Genomic DNA, 21,302 nt, shown 5'->3' with positions numbered 1-21,302 from the left:
TCTGTGTCCCTACGTGTCATCCATCATATGTTATGTGTGCATGATTAAATATGCATATGCATTCCCCATGTTCGATTAATGACGCAATTATAGTTGTGTCCACTTCTAGTATGCCAGTTTCCAGTCCTCGTGAATACTACGAATATCAGGCCTATGTAAAGCTACGTTGCCACGTTTCTCAGTGTGCACGTTTTTCTATTATAAAGTCCCCGTTTCTAGGCCTCAAAAGGGCCTGGACACCAGATTCAGCTCCTGTCTCCTGAAGCCTCGCTGAGGAGCGATACAGCCCCCACCTGTATCCTCGACCCTTCACTTACTTCCTGCCTCGCAGTGCCCGGCCCAGCCTGGCTCAGTCTCTGAGTCTGCCAAGAATATGTTATGATTCCAGTTATCAGTTCAGTCCTCCTTCTCTGCATTCCTAAACTACTGAACTGCATCAATAGTTTCCGTCATTGTCTAGCCTTCACGTCTCCACGTTAGAGAAATACTGCATTTAATGGTCATTTAATATTCTTCATCACGCACTACATGTAGAATAATGCATGGTCCAGTCTTAGAATCAAGTTAGCCTTTCCCCTCCTAACTTCTAGTTTATATCAACATGTTCTCTAAACATCAGATACTAGATACTGTTTAGGTACATGTCGCCCTGACTCTCCAGACTTCAGTCTCTGCTCCTAGCACAGAGTTCATAGCCCCCAGCTTCTCCTAGTGATACGTCATTGCTAGTTTGCGCGCACCATCAGGTTAGAGGTCCCGGCTCCTTAGGTAGCCCCCTCCATGGTTTCCGCCCCATTCATGACATATTCTGTTACGTTTGCATCACATGTCTATGTATACGCCCTGTTACACCTCTTTTCCCCCTTATCTTTCGCGACTGCTACGCGTCACGCCTTCTGCTCCACCCACTGCTACGCCTACTGCAATGTAATGCTATGTGTTTGCGTTATGTATATATGCTCATGTATTGTTATTAAAAGTCAGCGCGCTCATCCCAGACCCAGCCCCAGCAGCTGCTGGGCCCTGTCATCCTATTCCTATGCAGGTTGTCCTGTTGCTGTCCTTATGCTGTATTAAACCTGCAAAACTCCTACTACCTCGAATCTTGACTCTTATTTATTGAGCTATCTGTTATGATATATGTCTAGTCAAAAAGAGAGGTATTATTTATTTATTTACCACACGAAGACGGCTGAAATGCCAGAAACCGGTCCCCGGAAGCTTGTTTCCTTCCCAGTGTAAGAATTGGCTTTTGTAGTCTGGTCTGCCCTGTTCCCATGATGCACTGGGCCAGGGACAGACTAATTTGCATACAGCCAGGTTCTGAAACTGGGATGGTGCAATGAGCTAAAAAACGGTGTTGGATCTAGCCCTGATCTCTTGACTGGGTGAGAGTACTCTGCTTAATTCAGAGACTCTGTCCATCACCACCCCTTGTTGTAAATAATTTTGTCCATCCTAAGCGTGGAAGGGTATACTCAGATGTGAGTCCCTTGCTCATTGCACCATCAGGATTCAAGCAAGCCGGGCCGAAGACGGCTGAAATGCCAGAAACCGGTCCCCGGAAGCTTGTTTCCTTCCCAGTGTAAGAATTGGCTTTTGTAGTCTGGTCTGCCCTGTTCCCATGATGCACTGGGCCAGGGACAGACTAATTTGCATACAGCCAGGTTCTGAAACTGGGATGGTGCAATGAGCTAAAAAACGGTGTTGGATCTAGCCCTGATCTCTTGACTGGGTGAGAGTACTCTGCTTAATTCAGAGACTCTGTCCATCACCACCCCTTGTTGTAAATAATTGTGTCCACCCTAAGCGTGGAAGGGTATACTCAGATGTGAGTCCCTTGCTCATTGCACCATCAGGATTCAAGCAAGCCGGGCCGAAGACGGCTGAAATGCCAGAAACCGGTCCCCGGAAGCTTGTTTCCTTCCCAGTGTAAGAATTGGCTTTTGTAGTCTGGTCTGCCCTGTTCCCATGATGCACTGGGCCAGGGACAGACTAATTTGCATACAGCCAGGTTCTGAAACTGGGATGGTGCAATGAGATAAAAAACGGTGTTGGATCTAGCCCTGATCTCTTGACTGGGTGAGAGTACTCTGCTTAATTCAGAGACTCTGTCCATCACCACCCCTTGTTGTAAATAATTTTGTCCACCCTAAGCGTGGAAGGGTATACTCAGATGTGAGTCCCTTGCTCATTGCACCATCAGGATTCAAGCAAGCCGGGCCGAAGACAGCTGAAATGCCAGAAACCGGTCCCCGGAAGCTTGTTTCCTTCCCAGTGTAAGAATTGGCTTTTGTAGTCTGGTCTGCCCTGTTCCCATGATGCACTGGGCCAGGGACAGACTAATTTGCATACAGCCAGGTTCTGAAACTGGGATGGTGCAATGAGCTAAAAAACGGTGTTGGATCTAGCCCTGATCTCTTGGCTGGGTGAGAGTACTCTGCTTAATTCAGAGACTCTGTCCATCACCACCCCTTGTTGTAAATAATTTTGTCCACCCTAAGCGTGGAAGGGAATACTCAGATGTGAGTCCCTTGCTCATTGCACCATCAGGATTCAAGCAAGCCGGGCCGAAGACGGCTGAAATGCCAGAAACCGGTCCCCGGAAGCTTGTTTCCTTCCCAGTGTAAGAATTGGCTTTTGTAGTCTGGACTGCCCTGTTCCCATGATGCACTGGGCCAGGGACAGACTAATTTGCATACAGCCAGGTTCTGAAACTGGGATGGTGCAATGAGCTAAAAAACGGTGTTGGATCTAGCCCTGATCTCTTGACTGGGTGAGAGTACTCTGCTTAATTCAGAGACTCTGTCCATCACCACCCCTTGTTGTAAATAATTTTGTCCACCCTAAGTGTGGAAGGGTATACTCAGATGTGAGTCCCTTGCTCATTGCACCATCAGGATTCAAGCAAGCCGGGCCGAAGACGGCTGAAATGCCAGAAACCGGTCCCCGGAAGCTGGTTTCCTTCCCAGTGTAAGAATTGGCTTTTGTAGTCTGGTCTGCCCTGTTCCCATGATGCACTGGGCCAGGGACAGACTAATTTGCATACAGCCAGGTTCTGAAACTGGGATGGTGCAATGAGCTAAAAAAACGGTGTTGGATCTAGCCCTGATCTCTTGACTGGGTGAGAGTACTCTGCTTAATTCAGAGACTCTGTCCATCACCACCCCTTGTTGTAAATAATTTTGTCCACCCTAAGCGTGGAAGGGTATACTCAGATGTGAGTCCCTTGCTCATTGCACCATCAGGATTCAAGCAAGCCGGGCCGAAGACGGCTGAAAGGACAGAAACCGGTCCCCGGAAGCTTGTTTCCTTCCCAGTGTAAGAATCGGCTTTTGTAGTCTGGTCTGCCCTGTTCCCATGATGCACTGGGCCAGGGACAGACTACTTTGCATACAGCCAGGTTCTGAAACTGGGATGGTGCAATGAGCTAAAAAACGGTGTTGGATCTAGCCCTGATCTCTTGACTGGGTGAGAGTACTCTGCTTAATTCAGAGACTCTGTCCATCACCACCCCTTGTTGTAAATAATTTTGTCCACCCTAAGCGTGGAAGGGTATACTCAGATGTGAGTCCCTTGCTCATTGCACCATCAGGATTCAAGCAAGCCGGGCCGAAGACGGATGAAATGCCAGAAACCGGTCCCCGGAAGCTTGTTTCCTTCCCAGTGTAAGAATTGGCTTTTGTAGTCTGGTCTGCCCTGTTCCCATGATGCACTGGGCCAGGGACAGACTAATTTGCATACAGCCAGGTTCTGAAACTGGGATGGTGCAATGAGCTAAAAAACGGTGTTGGATCTAGCCCTGATCTCTTGACTGGGTGAGAGTACTCTGCTTAATTCAGAGACTCTGTCCATCACCACCCCTTGTTGTAAATAATTTTGTCCACCCTAAGCGTGGAAGGGTATACTCAGATGTGAGTCCCTTGCTCATTGCACCATCAGGATTCAAGCAAGCCGGGCCGAAGACGGCTGAAATGCCAGAAACCGGTCCCCGGAAGCTTGTTTCCTTCCCAGTGTAAGAATTGGCTTTTGTAGTCTGGTCTGCCCTGTTCCCATGATGCACTGGGCCAGGGACAGACTAATTTGCATACAGCCAGGTTCTGAAACTGGGATGGTGCAATGAGCTAAAAAACGGTGTTGGATCTAGCCCTGATCTCTTGACTGGGTGAGAGTACTCTGCTTAATTCAGAGACTCTGTCCATCACCACCCCTTGTTGTAAATAATTTTGTCCACCCTAAGCGTGGAAGGGTATACTCAGATGTGAGTCCCTTGCTCTTTGCACCATCAGGATTCAAGCAAGCCGGGCCGAAGACGGCTGAAATGCCAGAAACCGGTCCCCGGAAGCTTGTTTCCTTCCCAGTGTAAGAATTGGCTTTTGTAGTCTGGTCTGCCCTGTTCCCATGATGCACTGGGCCAGGGACAGACTAATTTGCATACAGCTGGGTTCTGAAACTGGGATGGTGCAATGAGCTAAAAAACGGTGTTGGATCTAGCCCTGATCTCTTGACTGGGTGAGAGTACTCTGCTTAATTCAGAGACTCTGTCCATCACCACCCCTTGTTGTAAATAATTTTGTCCACCCTAAGCGTGGAAGGGTATACTCAGATGTGAGTCCCTTGCTCATTGCACCATCAGGATTCAAGCAAGCCGGGCCGAAGACGGCTGAAATGCCAGAAACCGGTCCCCGGAAGCTTGTTTCCTTCCCAGTGTAAGAATTGGCTTTTGTAGTCTGGTCTGCCCTGCTCCCATGATGCACTGGGCCAGGGACAGACTAATTTGCATACAGCCAGGTTCTGAAACTGGGATGGTGCAGTGAGCTAAAAAACGGTGTTGGATCTAGCCCTGATCTCTTGACTGGGTGAGAGTACTCTGCTTAATTCAGAGACTCTGTCCATCACCACCCCTTGTTGTAACTAATTTTGTCCACCCTAAGCGTGGAAGGGTATACTCAGATGTGAGTCCCTTGCTCATTGCACCATCAGGATTCAAGCAAGCCGGGCCGAAGACGGCTGAAATGCCAGAAACCGGTCCCCGGAAGCTTGTTTCCTTCCCAGTGTAAGAATTGGCTTTTGTAGTCTGGTCTGCCCTGTTCCCATGATGCACTGGGCCAGGGACAAACTAATTTGCATACAGCCAGGTTCTGAAACTGGGATGGTGCAATGGGCTAAAAAACGGTGTTGGATCTAGCCCTGATCTCTTGACTGGGTGAGAGTACTCTGCTTAATTCAGAGACTCTGTCCATCACCACCCCTTGTTGTAAATAATTTTGTCCACCCTAAGCGTGGAAGGGTATACTCAGATGTGAGTCCCTTGCTCATTGCACCATCAGGATTCAAGCAAGCCGGGCCGAAGACGGCTGAAATGCCAGAAACCGGTCCCCGGAAGCTTGTTTCCTTCCCAGTGTAAGAATTGGCTTTTGTAGTCTGGTCTGCCCTGTTCCCGTGATGCACTGGGCCAGGGACAGACTAATTTGCATACAGCCAGGTTCTGAAACTGGGATGGTGCAATGAGCTAAAAAACGGTGTTGGATCTAGCCCTGATCTCTTGACTGGGTGAGAGTACTCTGCTTAATTCAGAGACTCTGTCCATCACCACCCCTTGTTGTAAATAATTTTGTCCACCCTAAGCGTGGAAGGGTATACTCAGATGTGAGTCCCTTGCTCATTGCACCATCAGGATTCAAGCAAGCCGGGCCGAAGACGGCTGAAATGCCAGAAACCGGTCCCCGGAAGCTTGTTTCCTTCCCAGTGTAAGAATTGGCTTTTGTAGTCTGGTCTGCCCTGTTCCCATGATGCACTGGGCCAGGGACAGACTAATTTGCATACAGCCAGGTTCTGAAACTGGGATGGTGCAATGAGCTAAAAAACGGTGTTGGATCTAGCCCTGATCTCTTGACTGGGCGAGAGTACTCTGCTTAATTCAGAGACTCTGTCCATCACCACCCCTTGTTGTAAATAATTTTGTCCACCCTAAGCGTGGAAGGGTATACTCAGATGTGAGTCCCTTGCTCATTGCACCATCAGGATTCAAGCAAGCCGGGCCGAAGACGGCTGAAATGCCAGAAACCGGTCCCCGGAAGCTTGTTTCCTTCCCAGTGTAAGAATTGGCTTTTGTAGTCTGGTCTGCCCTGTTCCCATGATGCACTGGGCCAGGGACAGACTAATTTGCATACAGCCAGGTTCTGAAACTGGGATGTTGCAATGAGCTAACAAACGGTGTTGGATCTAGCCCTGATCTCTTGACTGGGTGAGAGTACTCTGCTTAATTCAGAGACTCTGTCCATCACCACCCCTTGTTGTAAATAATTTTGTCCACCCTAAGCGTGGAAGGGTATACTCAGATGTGAGTCCCTTGCTCATTGCACCATCAGGATTCAAGCAAGCCGGGCCGAAGACGGATGAAATGCCAGAAACCGGTCCCCGGAAGCTTGTTTCCTTCCCAGTGTAAGAATTGGCTTTTGTAGTCTGGTCTGCCCTGTTCCCATGATGCACTGGGCCAGGGACAGACTAATTTGCATACAGCCAGGTTCTGAAACTGGGATGGTGCAATGAGCTAAAAAACGGTGTTGGATCTAGCCCTGATCTCTTGACTGGGTGAGAGTACTCTGCTTAATTCAGAGACTCTGTCCATCACCACCCCTTGTTGTAAATAATTTTGTCCACCCTAAGTGTGGAAGGGTATACTCAGATGTGAGTCCCTTGCTCATTGCACCATCAGGATTCAAGCAAGCCGGGCCGAAGACGGCTGAAATGCCAGAAACCGGTCCCCGGAAGCTTGTTTCCTTCCCAGTGTAAGAATTGGCTTTTGTAGTCTGGTCTGCCCTGTTACCATGATGCACTGGGCCAGGGACAGACTAATTTGCATACAGCCAGGTTCTGAAACTGGGATGGTGCAATGAGCTAAAAAACGGTGTTGGATCTAGCCCTGATCTCTTGACTGGGTGAGAGTACTCTGCTTAATTCAGAGACTCTGTCCATCACCACCCCTTGTTGTAAATAATTTTGTCCACCCTAAGCGTGGAAGGGTATACTCAGATGTGAGTCCCTTGCTCATTGCACCATCAGGATTCAAGCAAGCCGGGCTGAAGACGGCTGAAATGCCAGAAACCGGTCCCCGGAAGCTTTTTTCCTTCCCAGTGTAAGAATTGGCTTTTGTAGTCTGGTCTGCCCTGTTCCCATGATGCACTGGGCCAGGGACAGACTAATTTGCATACAGCCAGGTTCTGAAACTGGGATGGTGCAATGAGCTAAAAAACGGTGTTGGATCTAGCCCTGATCTCTTGACTGGGTGAGAGTACTCTGCTTAATTCAGAGACTCTGTCCATCACCACCCCTTGTTGTAAATAATTTTGTCCACCCTAAGCGTGGAAGGGTATACTCAGATGTGAGTCCCTTGCTCTTTGCACCATCAGGATTCAAGCAAGCCGGGCCGAAGACGGCTGAAATGCCAGAAACCGGTCCCCGGAAGCTTGTTTCCTTCCCAGTGTAAGAATTGGCTTTTGTAGTCTGGTCTGCCCTGTTCCCATGATGCACTGGGCCAGGGACAGACTAATTTGCATACAGCCAGGTTCTGAAACTGGGATGGTGCAATGAGCTAAAAAACGGTGTTGGATCTAACCCTGATCTCTTGACTGGGTGAGAGTACTCTGCATAATTCAGAGACTCTGTCCATCACCACCCCTTGTTGTAAATAATTTTGTCCACCCTAAGCGTGGAAGGGTATACTCAGATGTGAGTCCCTTGCTCATTGCACCATCAGGATTCAAGCAAGCCGGGCCGAAGACGGCTGAAATGCCAGAAACCGGTCCCCGGAAGCTTGTTTCCTTCCCAGTGTAAGAATTGGCTTTTGTAGTCTGGTCTGCCCTGTTCCCATGATGCACTGGGCCAGGGACAGACTAATTTGCATACAGCTGGGTTCTGAAACTGGGATGGTGCAATGAGCTAAAAAACGGTGTTGGATCTAGCCCTGATCTCTTGACTGGGTGAGAGTACTCTGCTTAATTCAGAGACTCTGTCCATCACCACCCCTTGTTGTAAATAATTTTGTCCACCCTAAGCGTGGAAGGGTATACTCAGATGTGAGTCCCTTGCTCATTGCACCATCAGGATTCAAGCAAGCCGGGCCGAAGACGGCTGAAATGCCAGAAACCGGTCCCCGGAAGCTTGTTTCCTTCCCAGTGTAAGAATTGGCTTTTGTAGTCTGGTCTGCCCTGCTCCCATGATGCACTGGGCCAGGGACAGACTAATTTGCATACAGCCAGGTTCTGAAACTGGGATGGTGCAGTGAGCTAAAAAACGGTGTTGGATCTAGCCCTGATCTCTTGACTGGGTGAGAGTACTCTGCTTAATTCAGAGACTCTGTCCATCACCACCCCTTGTTGTAACTAATTTTGTCCACCCTAAGCGTGGAAGGGTATACTCAGATGTGAGTCCCTTGCTCATTGCACCATCAGGATTCAAGCAAGCCGGGCCGAAGACGGCTGAAATGCCAGAAACCGGTCCCCGGAAGCTTGTTTCCTTCCCAGTGTAAGAATTGGCTTTTGTAGTCTGGTCTGCCCTGTTCCCATGATGCACTGGGCCAGGGACAGACTAATTTGCATACAGCCAGGTTCTGAAACTGGGATGGTGCAATGGGCTAAAAAACGGTGTTGGATCTAGCCCTGATCTCTTGACTGGGTGAGAGTACTCTGCTTAATTCAGAGACTCTGTCCATCACCACCCCTTGTTGTAAATAATTTTGTCCACCCTAAGCGTGGAAGGGTATACTCAGATGTGAGTCCCTTGCTCATTGCACCATCAGGATTCAAGCAAGCCGGGCCGAAGACGGCTGAAATGCCAGAAACCGGTCCCCGGAAGCTTGTTTCCTTCCCAGTGTAAGAATTGGCTTTTGTAGTCTGGTCTGCCCTGTTCCCGTGATGCACTGGGCCAGGGACAGACTAATTTGCATACAGCCAGGTTCTGAAACTGGGATGGTGCAATGAGCTAAAAAACGGTGTTGGATCTAGCCCTGATCTCTTGACTGGGTGAGAGTACTCTGCTTAATTCAGAGACTCTGTCCATCACCACCCCTTGTTGTAAATAATTTTGTCCACCCTAAGCGTGGAAGGGTATACTCAGATGTGAGTCCCTTGCTCATTGCACCATCAGGATTCAAGCAAGCCGGGCCGAAGACGGCTGAAATGCCAGAAACCGGTCCCCGGAAGCTTGTTTCCTTCCCAGTGCAAGAATTGGCTTTTGTAGTCTGGTCTGCCCTGTTCCCATGATGCACTGGGCCAGGGACAGACTAATTTGCATACAGCCAGGTTCTGAAACTGGGATGGTGCAATGAGCTAAAAAACGGTGTTGGATCTAGCCCTGATCTCTTGACTGGGCGAGAGTACTCTGCTTAATTCAGAGACTCTGTCCATCACCACCCCTTGTTGTAAATAATTTTGTCCACCCTAAGCGTGGAAGGGTATACTCAGATGTGAGTCCCTTGCTCATTGCACCATCAGGATTCAAGCAAGCCGGGCCGAAGACGGCTGAAATGCCAGAAACCGGTCCCCGGAAGCTTGTTTCCTTCCCAGTGTAAGAATTGGCTTTTGTAGTCTGGTCTGCCCTGTTCCCATGATGCACTGGGCCAGGGACAGACTAATTTGCATACAGCCAGGTTCTGAAACTGGGATGTTGCAATGAGCTAACAAACGGTGTTGGATCTAGCCCTGATCTCTTGACTGGGTGAGAGTACTCTGCTTAATTCAGAGACTCTGTCCATCACCACCCCTTGTTGTAAATAATTTTGTCCACCCTAAGCGTGGAAGGGTATACTCAGATGTGAGTCCCTTGCTCATTGCACCATCAGGATTCAAGCAAGCCGGGCCGAAGACGGCTGAAATGCCAGAAACCGGTCCCCGGAAGCTTGTTTCCTTCCCAGTGTAAGAATTGGCTTTTGTAGTCTGGTCTGCCCTGTTCCCATGATGCACTGGGCCCGGGACAGACTAATTTGCATACAGCCAGGTTCTGAAACTGGGATGGTGCAATGAGCTAAAAAACGGTGTTGGATCTAGCCCTGATCTCTTGACTGGGTGAGAGTACTCTGCTTAATTCAGAGACTCTGTCCATCACCACCCCTTGTTGTAACTAATTTTGTCCACCCTAAGCGTGGAAGGGTATACTCAGATGTGAGTCCCTTGCTCATTGCACCATCAGGATTCAAGCAAGCCGGGCCGAAGACGGCTGAAATGCCAGAAACCGGTCCCCGGAAGCTTGTTTCCTTCCCAGTGTAAGAATTGGCTTTTGTAGTCTGGTCTGCCCTGTTCCCATGATGCACTGGGCCAGGGACAGACTAATTTGCATACAGCCAGGTTCTGAAACTGGGATGGTGCAATGAGCTAAAAAACGGTGTTGGATCTAGCCCTGATCTCTTGACTGGGTGAGAGTACTCTGCTTAATTCAGAGACTCTGTCCATCACCACCCCTTGTTGTAAATAATTTTGTCCACCCTAAGCGTGGAATGGTATACTCAGATGTGAGTCCCTTGCTTATTGCACCATCAGGATTCAAGCAAGCCGGGCCGAAGACGGCTGAAATGCCAGAAACCGGTCCCCGGAAGCTTGTTTCCTTCCCAGTGTAAGAATTGGCTTTTGTAGTCTGGTCTGCCCTGTTCCCATGATGCACTGGGCCAGGGACAGACTAATTTGCATACAGCCAGGTTCTGAAACTGGGATGGTGCAATGAGCTAAAAAACGGTGTTGGATCTAGCCCTGATCTCTTGACTGGGTGAGAGTACTCTGCTTAATTCAGAGACTCTGTCCATCACCACCCCTTGTAGTAAATAATTTTGTCCACCCTAAGCGTGGAAGGGTATACTCAGATGTGAGTCCCTTGCTCATTGCACCATCAGGATTCAAGCAAGCCGGGCCGAAGACGGCTGAAATGCCAGAAACCGGTCCCCGGAAGCTTGTTTCCTTCCCAGTGTAAGAATTGGCTTTTGTAGTCTGGTCTGCCCTGTTCCCATGATGCACTGGGCCAGGGACAGACTAATTTGCATACAGCCAGGTTCTGAAACTGGGATGGTGCAATGAGCTAAAAAACGGTGTTGGATCTAGCCCTGATCTCTTGACTGGGTGAGAGTACTCTGCTTAATTCAGAGACTCTGTCCATCACCACCCCTTGTTGTAAATAATTTAAAAATCTACAGCAGTGGCTTCTGGGGCTGCTGCACTGACAAGGGAAAATGTAGGATGCATGGATGGAAACCCATCAAATTCAAAACCATTAGTTGTAATCCTAGACAACTAGGTCTTCTAATTGGAGGGAGTAGCAAGCCATCCAGTTTCCTTTCTTAGGTTTTTAAAATATAATAACACCCCTATGTTCCCACTGGCTTCCAGGTGCTGTTAGTTGTAATACAGATATGAACATGGACATGCACGCACACACACACACACACACACACACACGTACACGCACATGGTATTTCAGATCTCATCCATTCACATTCAAGGAGTGGAGAATTCAATAGAGGACAAGTTCACCAGGGTTATCCTTTCTTCTCAGGAATTGTATGTACACTCTATAGTTTTTCATGAATTTGTCATGTAGGAGTATCGTTTAATAGATCTAATTGCATCCCTTCAGCACTGCCTTCTCAATTTTTGTTGTTCAAGCATAAAAGAGAACGGGGATTGGGGACTGGATTCTCTTTCCTTTTCTAAGCCTCAAGGAATCCTTTAGCCCTTTCTCTACTTTCGCCTCAGGTTTTAAGTTTTTTGACCGAGGTCAGAAAGCATAGGGCCTCAGTAATTCTGATAGCTCTGGCATGGACGTCTTCTTGTTGATATTTTCTTTTGACCACAATGAGGGTCCCCCCATCCTAGCGATTTCATTCTCTTCATCTCAATTCATTAGTAAGACTCGGGCTAATAACATGGTAGTTGAACTGAAAAGGCTAAAAGGAATGGGGTTTTTTTAGGTTTTGGCTCAAGGAGAGCATCTACACTAAATTCATATAATCTTTTTTACACTTTCAATTAATAGTGTGGCAGATTTTGTTCAGATTATTTCCTTTCTCCAGGGAGGGATTTCAGAAGGTTTTAAAGTTTCCACATTGACAACACAGTGGGCAGCCATTAAGGCATTCAGAGGGTCTTGGGATAAGCTGTCACATGAATAACGGTTATTCCAGATCATTTTCAGTAGATTAAAAAACTTTAAACCCTGTACTGAGTCACACCTACCCTCTGGAATTTGCCCGTAGTCCTTGGGTAAAGGATTCCTGCTTTGGGCTATTGGAAAAAGTGGACTTTAGAATTTTGACACCCAAGCCTTTTTTTCTTAGTAACATTTACATGGGCCAGACGATATGGGAAATTGTGTTCCTTATCCTACAGACACCCATTCCTTAGAGTTTGATGATAGAATCCATTTGGTTCCCTCTTTTGTCCCAAAGGTTAAATTAACTCTTCATTTTACAGGGGTTAGGAGGTAGTTCTCCCCGTGTTCTTGGGTCGCAGCCTACCACACAGCACCCCTGTCTGGTTTGCTAAAGACATCTTGTGGACATTCAGAAAGTTGACCTAGGAATGGGTTTTAACCGTTGCTTACCATTGGTTAAGTGGTTTGTAACTCACATTGTTGGGTTTTCTATTTGCTGGCTTTATTTGCTTTAGGCTGTACAGCTTGAATGAGTCCCTCCCGTTGCCCAAACCTTGTTTACTATATTCTTCCACAAACTCATTTTCTGTAAACAAGCATTTAAATCTTGTGCTTATCTAGTCACATTTGTTGTGCATTCAAAGACAGAGGTCAAATGTCAGGTTGTATCCCCCAGGGAGGTTGGGGTTTATTTTTCTTTCTCTGACTTTAAAGTGAGAGGATTTATGTGACAATCATGCTGGCTAGTGGGGGTCTGCCTGAGGAAAGCTGAACAGATGTTATTTGTTTTCTATTCACAACAAAATTTAAATCTCTGTAAACGAACTGTGCTGATGATCAAATCAATACATTGGATGATGACATTTCCACATATTATCGTTTGTGCACTGTATGCTTTTATCAGTTAAACTGTATGTAAGTGTAACTTTATGCCACCATACTCTACAACAATCTGGTCTAAGCCACTGCACTTTATGCCGCTGCATGCTATGTCACTCTACACCATTGTGCTGTACGTAACTGCACTCAATGCCAAACTAATCTACTCTGCGCCACTGTACTCTACATCACTGCTCTCTGCACAATTCAATGCTACTGCAATTTACAACACTGCACTCTACAACACTGCACTCTATGACACTCTACTATGCATGACTGCACTCTACTCCACTGCACTCTACACCACGGCACTCTATGCCTTTCTACTGCACTCTGCACCACTGCACTCTACTGCCCTATAGGCCACTGAACCACTCTACTTTATGCCAATGCATTCTACACCACTCTATTCAACTCTGCGCCAATACACTCCAAGCACTTCACACAAACTGCTTCTTTTAATTTTATTCTACTGCACTCTCTGGCACTGCACTCTACACCAATGCTCTCTACATCACTTTACTCAAACCAATGCGCTCTATGCCACTACACTCTATATCAATCTACTCTGCTCCACTGCAATATAAGCCACTATACTTTACTCTACAACGCTGCATTCTATGCCACTCTACAACATTGCACTCTGTCACTTTACTCTGCACCACTCGGTGCCACTGCACTCTACACCAGTTCGCTCTACACCACTCTACTCTACACCACTGCACTGTATGACGCTCTACTTTGCAGCAATCTCTGCCACTGAACTCTATGCTAATCTACTTTGCGTCACTTTTACTCTTTGCCACTCTTCTCTGCACCACTCTACCCCACTCAACTACACTCTATGTCAATGCATGCCCCTCTAATCTACTGTGCATCATTGCACTCTATGACACTGCACTCTACACCACTCCAGTCTAGGCCACTCCACTCTGCACCACTTCACACAAATCCACTCTGCAACACTTTGCTCCACAACAATGCACTCTACTCCACTACTCTATACCACTCCACTCGACCCTCCATCACTCCACTACACAACTCTACTCTATGGCACTGCACTCTAGTCTGCCCACTATACATTACCCTATGCCACTCCACTTTACTCTGAAACAATCTACTCTACGCCACTACACTTTATGCCACTGCACTCTACACCAATCTACTCCATTCGGCGCCACTCCACTCAATGCAACTGCAATCAATGCTGTGCCACTCTACTCTGCACCTCTGTACTCTATTCCTCTGCACTCTTTCCTGCACCACTACACTCTACTCTGAAACAATGTACTCTATGCCACTGCACTCTATGACACTGCACTCTCCATCACTCTACTCCAGTCTATGTCACTGTAATCTACAACATATCACTTTACCCTAAACCACTGCACTCTACAGCAATGCACTATACAGCACTTTACTCAAAACCAATGCTCCCTATGCCAGTGCACCTATGCCAATGACTTTGCACCACTGAACTTTACACCACTATGCTCTACAACACTGCATGCTGCACCACTCTACACCAGTGCACTCTACGTTACTGCACCATTCTGCACCACAGTTCTCTACGCCACTGCACCACTCTACTCTGTACACTCTACTCTGCAACACTTTACGACCCTGCACTCTATGACCCTGACTCTACGACCCTGCACTCCGACACTGCACTCTACGACCCTGCACCATACAACCCTGCACTTTTACACTTCACTCTGCATGACTGAACTCTATGTCATTGCACTCTACTCTGCACCACTCAACTTTATGCCACTCTACTGCAATCTACACCACTATGCTCTATGCCACTAAACTCTACACCACTGCTTTCTAGGCCACTGCACTTTACACCTCTGCAACCTACCCTGCACCACTCAACCTCACTCTGCCCCACTCTATTCCACTCTGCGCCACTCTACTCCCCTCTGTGCCTCTCTGTTCTACTCTGCAACACTGTACTCTACGTCACTGCTCTTTGCACCACTCAACGACCCTGCACCACTCTACAACCCTGCACCACTCTGCAACCCTGCACCACTCTGCGACCCTGCACTCAACACCTCTGCACTCTTTCCTGTGCCACTCTACTCCACTCTGTGACACTCTACTCTGCGCCACTCAACTCCACTGTGTGCCATACAACTCCACTATGCGCCACACCTCTCTCCGTAACTGCACTCTGAACCACTGCAATCTACTCTTTACTGCTCTAGTCTATGCCACCGCACTCTATGCTACTCTACGTCACTGCACTCTATGCCACTGCACTGCACTCTACATCACTGCATTCCATGTCTCTCAATTCTACTCTGCACCACTGTACTATATGTCAGTGCTCTCTGTACCACTCTGCGACCTTTCACCACTCTGCGACCATGTACTTTACCATGCATCACTCTAGTCCACTCTGCACCACTCCACTTCACTCTGTGCCACACCACTCTTTGTCATTGCACTCTACACCATTGCAATCTACTCTGTACCGCTATAGTCCATGCCACTGAATTTTACGCTACTCTACGTCACTACACTCTATGCCAATGCACTCTTCACCACTTTACTCAAAACCAATCCACTTTATGCCAATATACTCGGCACCACTGCACTTAATGCCACTTCACTCTGGGGCACTCTAAGCTAGTCTACTACACTCCGCTCTACGACTCTCCACTCCGTGATACTGTACTCCATGTTGCTCTACTCCATAAAACTCTGCTCCACAGATGCTCTACTCATCTCTATGCCACTCTTTTCACACTTTTCAGCACTCTACTCAACTATATGTCATTCTATGACACTACTCCACTGTACTATGCTCTACGCAACTCCCTCTATGCAACTTTACTCCACTCAATTTTATGACACACTACTCCACTCTATGCTACTCCACTCTATGATAATCTACTTCAGTGTACGCCACCCTACTCTACAACACTCTGCTCCACTCTACTCAGCACCCTCTATGCCACTCCACTCTGCCCTACACCACCCAATGACACTCTATGCCACTCTATTACACTCTACTCAACTCTGATACTGTTCTCCCCTCTATGCCACTCAACTTCACTCCCTTCCACGAAACTCTACTCCCTCTATGACACTCCACAACACTGTATGCTTCTCCATGTAAAAAAAAATGTAAATGTAAATCCGTATTTGTAAAGCGCAAACTACTCACCCTTATGGGTCTCAAGGCGCTGGGGGCCGTTGTGAAAATTAAGTGAGCTATTGCCCAGAGTCACATGGTGCTGAGCTGCGCTGCCGCCGGGAATCGAACCGTGAGCCCTGTGTTCCGAAGTCAGTTGTCCTGGCCACTGCACCACACCTCTCCATGACTTTACTCCTTTCCTCTACTCTCCACACCACTCAACTCTACTGTATGCCACTCTATTCTTCTCCACTTTACGCTACTCCACTCTCCTTAACCCTACTAACTTTTAGCCATCCGGAAGAGCAGCCACTGTGGTGAACAAAATTCAGTATCGGTCGGCAGTAGGAGTTTCTGCAGGGCGGTGACATGGGCAGGGGGAGGGGCAGGATGGGGGTAGTAATGTATGGATTAAGGAATTTAACAGGTAAGTAAACATTTAAATAAATAAAACAAATTTTGTTGCGCGCACTGCATCATCAAATGTGATGCAGTGCGCGCAACGAAATTCATTTTATTTATTTAAATGTTTACTTACCTGTTAAACTCCGTAATCCATACATTACTACCCCCCACCCTGCCCCTCCCCCTGCCCACGTCACCGCCCTGCAGAAACTCCTACTGCCGACCGCTACTGACAAAATTGCTAAAACATTTTGGCAAAGCCAATAGCTCTTGCATGGATGACACCTATTTGTTTTGTCAATGCTTGATTCTATTTGCCTAAGGATTCATAGGAGAAGCGCCTACACAATTAGATATGAGAAAAGCACTCCTATGTTATTTGGAGAGGGCGTAAGTTTCATCTTCTATCTTTGGAGAGTTCAGAGTTTCATTTTCTATCTTTGTAAAATTTGATCCAGGTAAAGAGAGTCAAACCTACAGTTCAGACCCTTAGTTGATGGGTAAATTCTATGATTACTTTAGCCTATTAGGAACCAGTTGCTCCTTCAGCTCTTGCAGTGCTGAGCAGTTGGACCATTCGAAGATTTCATAGCAGAGATATGCAGGGCAGCAACTTGAGCAGGCCATTCCACCTTTGTGAAACATTATAGGATAATGCAGGCGGTGGACATAAATTATGTTATTGCTTCAAAGGTTCTTTCCTCCATGAAGTGAATAGTGGAGAATTGTCTTATCTATTAAATTGTGGGCATACATTTTTCAGTTTTCCTGATCTTATTCTCCTGGGTAAATCTTATATGGTAATGATTTCATGTGAGGGTACAAAGAGGTAATACAACAATTAATTTTCAAGGGTTGGATTACGCTGGGTCCTTCATTTTAAAGTATTACCTTCCTACCACCTGTTGTTTTCTAGGCCGACTGATTTGCTGTTTTTGGTGTATATACAACATGTTGTAAGTGGGAAGGTATTTAATAATTTATTTTTTTAGCTGCCAGGTGGTATGTGCGAGTCATAGCTTCCTCACACAGTAATAAATTAAGGCCATGAAGGATGCAGATACATGCAATTACCAATAAGCAACTGGCATATTTACGACCACACACCATGCCTCTAAGAGGAATACTAAGGGCTGAGTAGCAACCGAATAAAAAACTAATGAAATGCCACTTGTGGAATAATAATCTTGTGCACGGGCATTATGCATTCTCCTGTCTGGTTTGCCGCCAGCCCCCTAAAGGCAGATATCAAAGAACATTAGGTTAGTGGCTTTCATCTTTAGTATTATTCCTGGAGTGAATTCTCATCTGTGTTTTGTCTGCTCCTAGGGAAGCATGGAGAGATTCTTTATAAAGGAAACACCTCCTGCATTAGTATAGCTGAATGGCTTTTGAAATTAGCTACACCTCTGGCCATTCCTGACCCACTAGTTAACAGCATATTGCATGCTGGGGCTAGTAACTTCTCTTTTGACATACAACATGTGAGTTTTGAATTTCTCAGCATGCAAAGTGTGGGTCAAATTAGCAACTATGAAATCATGTCACTCTCCTTACTGCACCAGTGGCATTGTAAACCCTCACTCTAGGTGTTATGTAGGAACTGCCGTTAGGCCTGATAGGCTGCTAAGCTAGGTCACACTAAGATTTGTGAACATATGTTTATGAACTCTTCTTCTGCCTGCCTGTCTGTCCACAGACTTATGCCTATAAACAACATTGTACATGAAATCCATGGCAGGTCTGAGAGATGGAGGCTGCGGTCTGCCAAGAATAGTGATAGAAACTGAAAAGTAACGCAACTGGTAAACAAAAAGGAGCGAGCGAGAGGGGCAAATAGTACTTAGGGCAGAGTGAAAAGCAGGAAAAGATGTAGGAGTGAAGAAAAAGAAAACTGATGGGGAAAAGAGAGAGGAAAAATAAATGAATGATAAAGAAATAGGACGGAAGTAAGAAACAATGTTTAATTGAAGGAGGGAATGGTGGTAGCAGGGAATGGTGAAAAAAGAAGGAAGTGTGAATGGATGAAGGATAGACTGATGGAAGAGTAAAAGGAAGCAATGACGAACCAATGGTAAAAGGAGGAATAAAATGGAAGGGAGGAAGGAAGGTTAAAAGGAAAGAAGGAATGGTGAAGGATAGATAGATGAAAGGGTACAAAAAGTAAATAGATCAATCAATCAATAGATTTATAGAGTGCTTCTTGTCACCCATGAGGGTATCCAGGCACTGGCAGGGTCCAGTTGGTTAGCCAAATAGCCAGGTGTTCAGAGACTTTCGTAACTCTGAAAGAGATGGGGAGGTCCGTAGATGAAAGGGTAACTCATTCCATGTCTTTTGCTGCTGGGTAGGAGAAGGACCAACCCGCGGAGGTTGCAGGAGGTGAGGATTAGAGAAAGGGACGTGGAGTGGAGGAGTCTGGTTGGTCAATTGAAGTTCAGGAAGTGGTTCAAGTAGGTGGTTCCACAATTGTGTAGGGCCTTTTATGCATGGGTCAGGAGCCCAAATTGGCATCCTTCCTGTATGGGGAGGGAGTGGGGTTAACTGAGGGCGGAGGGGATGTGGGTTTGTCTAGAGTGATCCAGGAAGAGTCTGGATATGGCGTTCTGTATGGTCTGTGGTATTGTCTGTCATCATCGGAGGACGCAAGCTGCCATTGTCCAGTCGGCTGGAGATGAGGGCCTGGGTGATAGTGCGTCTTAAGTTCTACCGAACCATTTCAATATCTTACTAAACATTTGGAGGATAAGGAAGCAGGAGGAGGAGACAAAGTTGATCTGTGTTGTCATGGTTGTTGGATGGTTAAAGATTTTATGGAAACAAAGTTGAAGGGTGAAAGGGAAGGTCAAACATCACTCGTGCAAATGCCATTAGAGGTAAAGTTTAAAGTAAAGCTCGTTTTAATTTTCTGGTTACTTCGCTGTACTATATAGACACAGAAGGAACCACATTCACACACAGACAAGTTTGATACACTAGTAGTATTAACTCTTTTCTTTGTGCACATTTTGAGGCTCATAAAGTGCTATTCATACAAAAAGAGACTCCTCCTACCGGACACATATTCTCGTATAAAAGTGACTCTGTGGGAAAACCAATTTTTCTTATTTTCCTTTTTGTAAGAATTTCATTTATTCATATATGTCACTGTGTCCAATTTATAAAAAACACACACACTGCCCATCAGCTACCACCATCAGACCCCACATTCCATCCAGTGAAAAAATGTGAGGAGCGAGAGAGAGCACCTCACGGAAGAACCGCCACAAGGGGTTGCTGGCTGATGATTATCAGTTTACCCACTTATCCTCATCGGTAACTCTCTCTCACTCATGAAAGGAAGAAGAAAGGAAAGAAACGAATAGTGAAATCAACACATCAATTCACTAATCAGGAAACATAAATAATAACTCCCATTTGTGCACATGTCTACACAAACAAACACCCCTCGTGAAAAAAACAAAAATGTGATTCTCATCAATAAAATTGAGAGGCTCGCTAGGCCACTCTGACCTTTATTCTGGGCTGCAAGCCTATCAAACTATAATTGGTTTATGTTTTAACCAACCTATTATTCAATTGCCAACATGTTTAGTGTGCTTTTCAATTCAACACCTGTAGTGGTAGACAATGATAGACAGACAAATTTAAAAGAAATTGAGTAATAGCTGTACAGGGCAACAATAGTGATAATCTGTTGCATGTAGTGAAAATCGGCTCACTCAAAACACAATTACCTTGAGGTGGTGAAGTGACAACATACCAGCACACCTCTTGTCCGGGTCACCGTGTCAATCGATCACGTTTCCCTGCGAACACCCACCACACTGCTAGGGTTCTATTCGAGTAGGCAGAGGAGGAAAGACACAGACAATTGTACATATCAATGCCTCAAAAGTTCAACTCTTATATATTCTAACTGTAGCGGGTGCTCACTTAGTGTGAGTTATGGTAGATATAAAATCTCCCATGGAGAAAGCTGGCTGAGCTACAAGTCCCTTGGAAATAATGCTTTTCTCATAGTTTAGAGCTATACAATTTAAAAGAATGTGTACACAACACAAAGATGAAACTCTCACTCCGTCTAATATCATTCAGACGTTCGTTTTCGTGCACTTGAAATAATCACTGTGTCGCTGAGCAAGAACACCCCTCTGATCTGAGACCCCCAAGTGAGTGCCCGAGTTTGCTTAAATGACGCCAACCACGGCACGCTACATTTACATTAATGCCCGCCCGCCGTTCTCAGAACCTCCGATCTACCTTACCGCTGCCGGCTTTGAGTGGGGGGCAGCCTCCTCCTTCTTTCCCCCTGTGCTCCAAGTGAAGTGAGGCTCATAAAGTGCTACCAGATTGATCAATAAAACAATGCATTCAATAAATGTGAATCACATTAGGCTCCACAAGAAGAAAGAGAACAATTACGTTTCAAACCATGAAGGTTTATTAAACGTTAAAATTTTACATATGGCAAAATTTAGGCTAGTATTAACCAAAATATGAATGCTTCAAATAATATTCAAATCCAGTCAAAATATTATACATTAGAGCATGAGCCAGTATGGGGTCGCTTCAAAAGCAAAGGACAAATGAAAACAAATTAGTTCTGTCACTTTAAATACTCTAAATCTCCTATTCTGAACTCAACTGCAACAAACTCCAAGTCACTCACTCTCTGATTCTAATCTACATTGCACTTGCTTAAAACACACAATCCTGACATGTGTTACCCCTA

This window comes from Lissotriton helveticus, chromosome 4_1 (genome assembly GCF_964261635.1).
Source record: "Lissotriton helveticus chromosome 4_1, aLisHel1.1, whole genome shotgun sequence".
NCBI classification, from domain to species: domain Eukaryota; kingdom Metazoa; phylum Chordata; class Amphibia; order Caudata; family Salamandridae; genus Lissotriton; species Lissotriton helveticus.
Note: the sequence above shows the minus strand (reverse complement) of the source record.